General features: G+C 38.0%; 1 long non-coding RNA gene across 1 annotated transcript; it reads left to right on the plus strand.

Moving 5' to 3' along the window:
- The first annotated feature begins 8607 nt into the window (after window positions 1-8607).
- LOC309876301 lies at window positions 8608-12276 on the plus strand. The gene is made up of 3 exons (XR_014317148.1): window positions 8608-8790; window positions 9949-10035; window positions 12203-12276. It is a non-coding gene; the product is annotated as an uncharacterized lncRNA (long non-coding RNA).
- The last annotated feature ends 190 nt before the right edge of the window (window positions 12277-12466 follow it).

A 12466-nucleotide genomic window follows, 5' to 3' on the forward strand; every position in this document is an offset into this window, starting at 1 on the left:
AGTAGCAGGTATGGTGCTGTGTTGTGGATTTAGGATGAAAATAGTGTTGATAACACCCATGGTATAGTTTTACTGAGCAGAGCTCACACTGAGCCAAGGAATTTTCAGCTTCTCGTGCTGCCCTGCCAGCGTGGAAGCTTGGGGTGCACAAGAAGCTGAGAGGGGACAGAACCAGGACAACTGACCCCAACTGGCCAAAGGGATGTCCCCACACCACGTGGCGTCATGTGGAACAATTAATGTGGGGGATTTGGGCTGGGAGTGGGGCTGCTGCTGCTCATGGACTGGCTGAGTACCAGTTGGTTGGTGGTGAGCAATTGCATTGTACATCACTTGTTTTTATTGTTATGATTATTTATTTATTTTGTTTATTCAACTTTTTTCCCTCTTTTTTAATAAACTTTCCATAACTCAACCCATGAGTTCTCACACTTTTACTTTTTTTATTCTCTCCCCCATCCCACTGCATGGGGAGAGCGAGCAAATGGCTGAGTGGCACTTGGTTGCCTGCCAGGTTAAACGCCAACACTTCTTCAGGACTGAGTCCAGGTATTTGTGGTAAGCATCCTAGACATTTTCTTTCACCTGTCTGCTGAAGAGTTCAGCAGTTTCTGTTAGGCTTCCAGGAAGAATCAATACTTAACTATACCCTTGTTGAGCTGTAGTAGGACAATGGCAATTATAACAGCAATATGTTTCTAAACATATGTGATAAAACAATACTCAAAGTATTAATCCTTCTCTTAGTCATGCTATGAGTAGTGGTTTGCATGTTCTGTATAGAAAATAGAATAGCAAGAAAGTGGTTGCAAGGTGAAGGAAAAATGAATGGGGCCCCAGTGCCTCCTTGTGCTACAGCATCCACCATCAGGTGACATTTGTAGTAGTTTCTTACAAACTTTATATAGGATTCCAAAGAATGATTGAGGAGCTTTCTTTTCACAAGCAGCTACGTCAATTTTCTTGGAAATAAATAAAGAGATTATGGTAAAACCACAATATGTGTGGATATCCACAAAAGGGCAATTCATGTATCCACACAAATGACATTTGAAGAGCTTCCTGAGGCAGTGCTATCCCCTCCAATTCCTGTCCTTTCTGCACGGGAGCCCCTGATGAAACTCTTCTGCACTGTTTTTTCCCCTATTTTGGACCAACAATTCTAATATGAGGACTCTCATACTGTCAGGTGCTCTACTTTTCTTACTGCTTACTGCATTTTAGGAAAATGACTTATTTTCCTTTCCACGAGTATGTAGTATTCACCATACTTTGCAATTTGCTGTGAAAACACAGCAGGTCAGCAGTGAGAGAAATTCAGAGCTTTTATTTGATTGTGAGTTCATAAGAAAATACATAAAACCAGTAAATAACAGTAATGTGAATGTACTAGGAGTTACATTTAGCAAACGTATTTGTCACCGGTTTTATCATGCAAATGTATGATACTGCAAGAAACGAGTAGGACTTTTAACGGGGGTGTTAAATTCTTGTTCCGTAGGTTTGGTTTGCTCCCCTACACCTTTATCAATTGTATGTGTCTATTTCATCGCTAGATGGCAACATAGCAACACTCCATAAAAAAGTTCCTGTAATCAGAGATGTTTTTTTCCATCATAATTGTCACAGCAGAGCTAAAATAATTCTCTGCCCCACCCCGTGAAATGGGAATCCATGCATTCTGGCAACTTCAGTAATTGTTTCTTAATTATGCGTGTTCTGGTATTACTTTTTTTTTTTTTTTTATCTTACTAACTGCTGGTTTGTTACACAACAGAAGCATAGAATAATCAATTATAAGAAAATAACATTGTTTTATGAATTAAATCCAAATAAGGAACAGAGTCTATTGATTCACCTGAATCTTCTCACACACACATGGTTATTTTGCACAAATGTCTTTTATTGAAGCCAGTGGCATTTGCATCTCTACCAAGAACAAAATTTGCATTATTTTTGCCTTTTGAAATATTTCATTTATTGTGGTAAGTCTGGAAGTTGATAAACCTGTTGACAGAACAAACTAAAGTGAGTTTGGGGTGTAACAACGTGTTTCCAGTAATCCAGCATCCCCCTTGAGACCACCGAGCCCGCAGACTAATTCAAATTCTAGGCAGACTGGACAGGGTGATTATCACTGTCTGAAATTTCAAACTCAGAGAGAAAAAGAAACAAAACCTGTCCTAACTGAGCTGCTGGCATTTTTTACTTTAGGGGCCTTGGACAGACTCCTAGTTTCAGTAAGTATTTACTAAACACTCAGTAAGAGGCTCTTAGGCTTCTTAAGTCTCCATTGAAAGCAGCAGCTTCCTAGGAAACTCACACAGTTCATAGGAATAGGAAAAGGTCCTGTCCTGTATCGCATTTTCTCCAGAAACCAAGCTACAAAGCTTATACTCTGCTTTATATGCATTGAATTTTTCAGTTTTTAAGTTTCTGTCAGCCCTGCTGTACCCTGCTGTAGTGAAATAGACCTGCTTGGGCCTTGGTCTTCAAACAAGTAACCTCCTTCTGTGACACTGGCCTTTTGCACCCCATCAGATCTGTTCTTAACCTACATATTTTGTGAACTAGGTGTATTCTAGCTGTATTAGTGTGTTCATGGCCTAGTGATATTATTGTGGTAGCTACCTAAAGTTAGGGAAATAATTTTGGGAAGCTGTGCAGCAGCTGTTCATCGGAACATAACAAAGCATCATTTCTCTGTCTTAATTAACTTGCATTATTCTGTTACCTCCAAGTTTCAAATTCTCTCCAGACTGGATACTACATACTATAGCTACTACAGCCATATTCATGCCATTGTATATTCTAATAAAGGGGCAGTGTGCTATCTCCTTATCATTAGTAGGACCATACAGATTGTTGGTCTCTGCAGGGAACCCATTAATTACTGGATTAATAGAATTAATCAATAATTCCATGGAATGCACTGATAATTGGCAAGTGAAGCATATAAACATAAGGATATAGAATTCGATAATATGATTTGTTGTCTTTATCTGGTTCTGTAGTTAGCTGCCTACCAAGCATACTAATACTTTCTGCTTTCAGTGCTCAGAATGACTGCATCAGGAATGCAAATGTACACACACCGAGAGGATGAGAAAGTAAGAATTCTTCCCAAAGACTTAGAAATTCTCAATGTTCAAGACTATTTCTGTTGTCATGCATGTTTTCATGCATAATTCTGCAAGACTTACAATAAGATTATTCCTACAAGTAGGTTCTCCCTTTAAGCCACGTTTTGTCTTATGACTTATTCACACAACTCTTCTGAATTCATCAGTGGCCCCGATTATCGTCTGCAACATGGTTTCGTGTTAGCTCTTGTTAACCTCTTGTCTTCTACACGTTCCAAGTAGCCCAGTGGAGGTTATGGAGGAGAAGGTGTTCTCGGTAATGGTGAAAGCTGTATTATTCCATGGAGCTATAATTTACAACCATTCATTTTTAAGTCCAAATGCTCTCTTCTCAGTGAGATCTTACAGACACGTACAGTTTCCAAACACCACCGAGATACAGAATATATGTGGTTTTTAAGCTTAGAAATTAAAGTCCAAAAACAGGCAAATTTTTATTTTTTTTCCTAGTTTTTGATTTCACTGTCTACCTTCTGAAATTAGAAGAAACTTAAGAAATAATTTTGTACCACCGTTGGTGCAATTCTTCTAAGAGTGTGACACTAATCGTTTACCTCAATTTCTTGCAGTCAGTTCAATAAGTTTTCACACTGCTATCCTCCTTTCTCACATGAGATGATATATGGTAAAACTGCTAGAATTGAAATGCTACATTGAAATTTACAGTCATTAAAAGCAAATTAAAGAGTTTGCCTTCCTTCTTCAAAATGTGCTCCTATCTATACCAAGACTTCCCTTCTGTCCCAATGACATCAGGGTTCTTAATAAAAAATAATTCCAGTTGACAAAGGAAATGATCCTGCAAGATTCATTGTTTGTTTGTTTGTTTGTTTTTAATGGGATTGAGATTGAAAGAGCAAAAGATATGTCTGTCAGCCACTATCAAAAGACACTGCTCTAACTTGGGGATGTTTTATGAATGAAGCACATGCAGATACTACATAAAATAGATAAGAACTATAAGAAAAGTAAAGGCAGCCATAATCCCTTGTAAATTAGAATTATGCAAATGTGTATTTCTGCTTTCCTTCTTACAGACTACTTTGGGAATTTATTGATAAAAATAAAAAATAATGTCTTACTTGCCACAGGAACTGGCTTGAGAAGACTAGTAAAGCCTCCTGTGTGGATAAGTAGGAGGAAAAACATGATCCTTTATTAGAATCCATCTGCTAATGTATGTATACATGTATTATTAACGGATGGTTCTAGAATATACCACCAGATTTATCCTTGGGACATTGAAATGTTACGGCCTACATTTAGCTCTGAAGACTCTAGCTCAATTGCAGCTTTTCAATACAGCATGGATTTGAATGCCTTCTAACTCGACATGAGAGATAAAGTGACTTTTTGGTCTCTGACACTGTGGCTGTAAGAACACCTCTGGAAGGCTAGAGGCCTGACCTGCCATGAAGAGAAATTAAGACAAATCATAAGCGTCTGTGTGCAGAAGCAAGGAAAAGACAAGAGACGGGAATGAAGGTGCTGAGTTCTGCAGTCCTTGAACACACATTCCAGGCCTGACAGTGCTTTTATTTTCAGATGTTATTTAGGAAATAACTGCATGGCTTAGGTTGACAGTAGACCTCTTGAGTGCTTTTCCCAAAGGAATCTGAAGATCCTAGAAGTACTGAGAGGTTCAGGGCTTAGTCTTTTGTGTTTGGGAATTTGTCTTAATTACATGAAAGCTCCTGTTTTGTGACATGCACCCATCTGTAGTTTAGGTATCTAATTTGGGGTAGATGAATCCTAGATACAATGTTTAGGCAAGTCAGACCCACATGAACAGAGAAGAGATTCAGCCTCTTGTTTATGGTTGGTCCTATGAAGTGATAAATGAAAATGATAAATACTAATTCTCTTATCCTCACTGTTGTTTTGGATTTGCAGACGGGTTTATTCAAATATTTTCTCCGTTTCTAAAACTGCTATTGACACTCAGGTTACTCAAGAGAAAGTTCTGACTGTCTTCCAGACTACTAACCGCCTTGTTCGTAGAAGTGCAAATATCTCTTTTACAAGCAAAATGTAAAGGATCTAGCAGGCTTTTTTGTATGTATAAGGTAGAGAACATGAAGAAGAACTGAAACGATCGATTTGCATTGGTGCATAGCGTTGATAAAGCTGAAACTAATACAGTTGTGTCCAGTTCTGATACTCCCTGTTCAAAAGGAATGCACAAAATTGGGGAAGGATTAAGGATCACAAAAATGATCTGCTGAGTGAAGAAAAAGTCTTACAATGTGAGGCCTAAGAAATCGGTTTGTTTCTTGTATTTTGATAAAAGAAACATTTTCATAATGCTTGCAACTTTGCACAAGAAAATTGATCTAATTTAATGCCAGGCTTAGGTGTTCTATCAGCTATGCTGTAGGAATCAGAAACGTATGGTTTTCCCCAGTACACAATGGCTAAATTACTGTGAGGTGAAGGCCTTTCTTTGACTTCATCTTTGAACCATCAGTGCTGCAATTCGCTGGCTTTGGAATTCTTATACCAGGATTCAGCCAGATAGTCCTTCACCAGGAACCACCAGACACTGCTTCATTCTGTTGAGGAAGGCCACCATTAATTTAGGATACCAGATGATTTTGAAACCTTCTTCATCAATTAGCATGAAATGTATACTTTGGCAAGCTGTTGTGTACACTTCTGGGTTCTGCTACCAAAACTCACAGGGAACTCACTGCCAATGAATGAAGCAATCTCAAAGCTATCAGTAAGTCTATCATTGGCAAGCCCCTGCATCTTCCATCCCCATTTCCAAAGAGAACAAGTCTCGGCAGAGAATACCATATTCATCTTTAGCTACAGCGGTAATCACCTATGCCATTGATAGTAACAGTGATGCAGAGAAAATCCAACATTTTCAGGCTGCTTCATGCAACCTGAACTTGGAGAGCAAGTTGTAATCTCTCACTTGGGGAGAAAGCGTAAGGGACTGGATGCCCAGAGTTAGCATACACATTCCCATGTCCTTTTAAATCAGATTAGTAAATTTATCAAGCCAACTTTATAAGCAGAAATTACTTGTGTTTTTTTTTGAGATAATTCTGCTTATGTTTTGCTCAAGCACCTCTATGCAGTCAAATCTGTTTGCTTTCAGGCCTGTGACTTCCCTAGTCGCTTCTGTGAGGTAAATGCATGGTTGAGCCCTTCCTTTAAAGATGTCTGATTATTTCAGACTTCCTCCTCCCTGCTCCCTCCCCACAGCATGCTGCTCAGTCTCTCTTTCAGTACCACTCTCACCTGCAGTGGTGGCAGGGTTTTTAAAATGTCTGTGTGTTTCTGCCATTCCACCAGTTTCTTCCTCCACCCAAATCAGTCAAAATGGATTGTTCTTGGTAAGTTATAGATTTCATGCAGTTGATTTCAGGAGAAGATTCAAGGACAAAGGTCTTGCCATTAATATATTGAAGCATAGAGCCTTAAAAAACCCTGTGTGCATCCGATGATATCATCACTACGCTCTGCATCAAAGCACAAAGTAGCCTGATTATTCCCTTGTCAGAACCAGTTGAGCTTTCAAAGTTTTCAATCAAGCTGCCAATTCAACTCTTAGTATTCTCCTTCAAGGGCTGCTAAAAATACTAGTGAACAAGCCTTGCCCTTTCAGACTCTCAGATCACAGATGGGAAGTACAATCAGGTGTCTTCAGGAGTGTTTTCAGGGACTGATGATTTTCTGGAATTGATTTCTTTATGAAAAACTACAGTAGCAGCACCCAGCTAGGTACTCTGGTTTAGGGCTGCCTGAGTCAACAGCCTCTGACCGACAGATTTCAGATTCAGTGCCACAGTAGGTTGTCTTATGCCTGTCATCCTACCTCAATACAAGCCCAAGTTTACAAGTTTACAAAGAGTGAAACTGGGTAAGATCTCTGTAATTCTGCTTATTTCCATCTGCCTAATTCCAGGCTGCACTGAACGTGCTAAAGGGTTCAATAGCAAGCCCACATCTCTCCTAACAGTGATCAGTCTCCCCTCCAAACTGGACCTTTCTGCATTTCACAGTATAAGTTGTCTACAAATTAAAAATAAATAAATAAATAAAAGTGTTATTTTCCTATAACCCTCTGAACTGTTTACATTTGTGATGAGAAGTACAGTACTATCGGTACACTACTATCAGCTCAAACTTCATTCTTGTACAGGGATTTCTCACGTATCAAAAAGCTTAGGAAAGTAAAAGCATATCCAGTAGATCTTTTTTGCCTTTAGAATTAAATTAAAGTTAGTCTAAAGTTCATCCCAACAAGCCAGCTTTTTTGTATTTTCTTTAAAACTGTGTATCCTTAAAAAAATCTTATCTCAAAGAATAACTGAAGAAAAAGTAAGTTTTCTACAAACAAAAAAAAAAAAAAAAAAAAAAAAAAAGGTAGTTTGTTAAATAGTCCAGAAGTGGAAGCCTTGGGAGCTCTGTTCTAATGGTTTGCATAACAACCAACTGGAGCCATGTTTGCTTGTTACTCGTAATTGAAGCACAGCTTCTGACGATCAAGATTTAGACATATTTAGGATGGCGTATATAGATGTATATGTAGCAGCTTTCCAGCGTTCCTAACCTGAGGTTTGAAAAAAATCTGTTGTAGCATCAATTTTAGCTTGACTAATATGGATGGAGCTATTGTAGTTTTTACTTGCTGATGTGGAAGGTTAAGTGGATGTGAGATTTAATTCTTAATAAAATAATTCGGTAACATACTGAAATTATTGGAAAGGGTTTTTTTTTTTTGTGAATAGAGTTCAGAATACTAAAATAATAAATGAGAATTTATTGTACAAAAATGATAATCCTTATAGCTTATAAAAATTAAAAATAATGTACGTTTGTGCAGTGTGTACATATTAAATTGAGCTAATTTATGAATACCATATTTTCTTTGTTTTTAGGACCTCAGGTGTAGTTTGTGTAGAAAGACGTTATTTCTCTACTTGTTCTCTACTAGGACAGTGGCCTGATAGAATCAATGCAGAAAACTATTGAAATTTTTTTTTCTTTACTCAGATTACTGTCTGAAATAGCTGCAAAAGCATTATTTGTACTTCATCCCAACAGGCTGCTATAGTTGAAAATTTCACCCAAGGTGCTGTTAAAAGAAAAAGTTAAAGAAACAAACAAAGTAAAGAAACTGGGGGCTGCAATTTTTCTGTTATCTAAATTTTTAGTTATGTGTTCTGGGTAATGTTGATATCAGTTGTTGGCTACAAATCTTTAGAACCTATGGTCATCTTTGAGTAAAGTTTTTAAAACATAAGGAAGCTTAAACTGTATAGTAGAAAGACAGACTTGCTGCTTTTGTTTTTAAGTCAGAGATTGGCAGGTTGAATTCTTTCTATCTAAACAATTGACACTATGTTGTATCAAGATAAAATAAGAAGTTTAACAAAATGATTGTTGATTTTTTTTGCCTTTCATTAGGAAATTTCTGTGGCATCCAACAGTTAAGGACCAGGTGAGAGTTACAGATTTCATTCTAGTTGGGCTGCATATAAAAAAAAAAAAAAAAAAAAAAAAAAGTATAGCACAATATTCAATGTATGAGTACAACTTCTCTCTTTTCAGATAGCCTGTTATGACTGGGATGAATATAGTTGCCTAATGGAACTTCAAATCAAGAGCATTTCCAACCTGTTATTTCCTTGTAAGTTAATTGCTGATAAGTTGTGAAGCACGAGGAAGACTTCTTCCACCAATGTTGTGTGCGGGTATGAAGCTGAAGAAACTATCCTGCTCCAATGGCAAGAGTAATATTATCAAATCTATGTTCCTTCTTGTACATAGCACAAGAAGCTGGTGCGTACTGTTGCACCACATCAGTATTGTAATTCCAAGATGCTACCCTAAGCCCTAGGACATCTTAGAGTAAGGCATCTTGTCAGCACACTGCCTACCTGTCTGATCCTCTGCAGCAGTAGCAGCTCTACATGCTCTCTTCATAACATGCACAGTTATGAATACAAATGCTGTTTGTGTGCTTATGCTGTTCTACTGAGATACCACATTCCTTGTTCTACAGATAGGATGGTGATTTTTGTTAGAAATGCAGAAGCAAATTTTATATTATGGGAGATAAAAGGCAGAACTGACTAAGATTATACTTCATCCATCAAAAAAGTAAGTCAACCACCAAGGATGTAATTTAAATGTTTCATGCATAGTGGTCCACATGCAAAATATCACTGTTTTTACATGTGTTGAGACCTCTTTAGGCTGAATGGATGTATTTAGCAGCTTAACATTTTAGCATTTAATGTAGTGGATTTAACATCATACACTATTCAAAATTAAGCATGTGGGAGGTATCAAAACGATACACTAAACAGAAGAGAAACATACCCATGAGAATATGGTTTGGGAAATGAAACTTTAAAAATCTCTTTAAAATTTCAGACTTCCTTCTCTCTAAAGAGAAAAAAAAATAATAAATCTAATCTACATGGTCTTGTCGAAATAAATTCTGCCCAAACTCTTTACATCTAAGATGAGCACATTGCTTCTTTTTTCAGGAGAATGGCAAAGGATATTTAGGCCAACTCCTCATCTACATACAGTAGTAAGGGAACTTTGATGGCCCCCTCTGGCAGCCCAGTTTATGAAAGAAATGGTTGGAGCAGTTCTGGAGGTTTGGACATGATGGTTGATACTTACTCATTTGCAACCCTGACAAAGACAATTATCTCTTAAAGAGAAGTAGATCAAACATACTGAAGCATGATGCCGCCTTTTTGTGTACCATATTTGCAAATGATACACATCTGAATTTCACATTTTTAATCTGTTCAATTTCTGTTTTTAACAGGAAGGTTGTCTGTATAAAGTACTGTCTTGGCCCATGATCCTTAATGAAAGTAAAAACTTCACATTGGATGAAGTATGGGTCCCGCAGGTACGAAAACATAGGTTTAGAAATAGCTTGTAATACTGTGAATAAAATGTATTGTCATCTTAGTTCGTGTTGTTGCATTGCTGATATCCTTGGAGGAGGGGCTATAGACAAGCACTGACAAGGTGGAATAAAGCTCATATGACAATACAGCCTTGATTTAATCGTACTCAGAAAGGATAGTTTTACACCAAAAATATGTTATTAGCATTGTTATCATATTGTGACAAAAGCAAAGGTATCACTTAATGCTCAGCAAAGCATTCTTTGTGGGCAACAGTAGGAACAATTAAAACACTTTTGTAATATAAATAGTAGAACGCAAGGAAGAGTGCTAGACAGGAAGCCAGAAGGGGATTACAGAACTAAAAAAAAGTCCTCGGATGCAAGCACACAGCAAGAAGCTGTGAGGAGAGTGGGTTCAAGCCAATGGAAGTGGAATAAGCAGCAAAAACTCTGTACAACTTTCCTAAAAATTAAAGGCAAAGAAAGAGTTATTTCTTGCACACAAGGTTGGAGTATCTGGCATGAAATTTCTGCAAAATCCTGTGTTCTGTATGTTGTTCAGAGAGACGTATTTGTTTGACATCTTCTCCACAGTAAAGCCAGAGACAGACTTTGTTTTCTGATGCCAGTTTGGAAAGGACTCCATTTGAATATCCTATTTATCTGTAGTTTCCTTGGCAGTTAGGTCACCTTCATAGTGTGTATTTCCCATCTGAAAAAGTTTCTTTCACAGGACCCCAAATCTGGGCTTTTGCTCAAAGGGGTGGTAATGTAATTACAAATCAGTAAGCTTTCTTAGTAGTCCATCTGTGGTCTTGACAGTAGAAGCACAGCTATAGCTACATTTAGGGTAAATCTTTTGAAATCTATTTCATCATTACAGCTAAATCTATCTGTTTACAATACTTTCACGATCAGAATTCTAAGTGTTTTGGTTAGAAAAGGACACTCAATTCAAGCTATTATAATGTAGCTGTATGTAATACTAGCTAGAAAATATCGCAGCTAAACATGTTTTATAGGCAATTGATGTGCCTAGGAGCTTTGCTTGTGCTGACATGCGCAACAAGTTCCCAAGCTAGGAGACCCACAGTTAAAACCAGACACGCTATCCACTGTTTTTCTCCACTTTGTCAAGTCCTTCCTAAATGATGGACAGGAGATCATTGGCTTTGACTGAGACCAACAACCAAATGATTTTTGGAATTGCCAGAGGCTCTGGCTTTTGGAAGGAGGGGAAAAAAACATCTGAACCCTTTCATTTGAGTGACAGTAATTCCTATACAGAGTCCTCCCCCTAACGTAACAAGTCACCATCAAACGAGAGTAAGAGAAGAAAGCCTACCTAAACACTAAAAACTTGCATCACCAGCAGCACACGTAACTTGAAAATCCTCAATGGATGATGTATTGGCTATCACAGACACATACTTCTGACCATCCAGACAGTTATGATACAGACGAAGGGTCCTTTAAGTTTTACAGTACAGCCAGAAGTTCAACATTATGACAGCCAATGTATGTAGAGTCTGAACAGTGGAAACTTTCTCTTCTATCTTCTGTAGCCTCACAACTTTCTGATACCTCTTAAAATATAAAAGAACCTTCCTTCAGTATTGGCCTTTTTTTTTTTATCTCCCAATAGGCACAGAATGTTATTAATAAAAAAGTGACTTCACAGGACAGTCATTTGAAGCTCTTTTTGGAAGCATCTTAATCTTTATTTGACATCTTTCATCAGACTTTGATTTAGAAGCCATCATTTCCAGTTAACCCTGTCCTTTGGGATTCCACTCATCTGATCTGGCAAAACCCACTGTACTTCAAAGTTACATCACAAAACATAGAAAACAGTTACTGTATTGCACCACTAGCAAGTGTCAGTTACGGATCCCATTAAGAAAGGCACGTGGACTACTTTAGGTATTGATTAAAACAACATTTATTGGCGATAAGAAAAGGTAAAAGGGGATAGTGTAGATACCTTACATCCCTTCAGATGCTGGGAACCCCAAGTTGTACAGCATTGGCTAGACCTTTAGTCAGGGCACAGCCTGCTGCACAGATATCATCCGTGGTGAGATTTGCCAGCACAGGAGTCTTTAGAGCTATTATGGGATTTTCTTGGAAGTAACCAACTCTATTTATCATTTCTATTCTCAAGTGAAAAGATACATGAACATGCTGCTTCATGTCAAGATAAGACGAGACGTGCCAGGCCAGGTGCCAAGAAAAAGCCACGTATAGCCTTCTCTGCTGCAATTAGTAAGTTCATCCAACATCCAAGTGATATGTACAGCACAGCACACGCATGTGCCTGCTCAAGTCAGCTGTTACGTGGGTCATTAACTCCTTGATGTAAAACAGCCTTCTGGTTAAGGCCACTACAAGCACCTGTTCCTGCAGGACACAAGCCCGTCTTCACACA

Source organism: Aythya marila, assembly GCF_965140915.1.
Source record: "Aythya marila genome assembly, chromosome: 3".
In the NCBI taxonomy this organism is placed as follows: Eukaryota; Metazoa; Chordata; class Aves; order Anseriformes; family Anatidae; genus Aythya; species Aythya marila.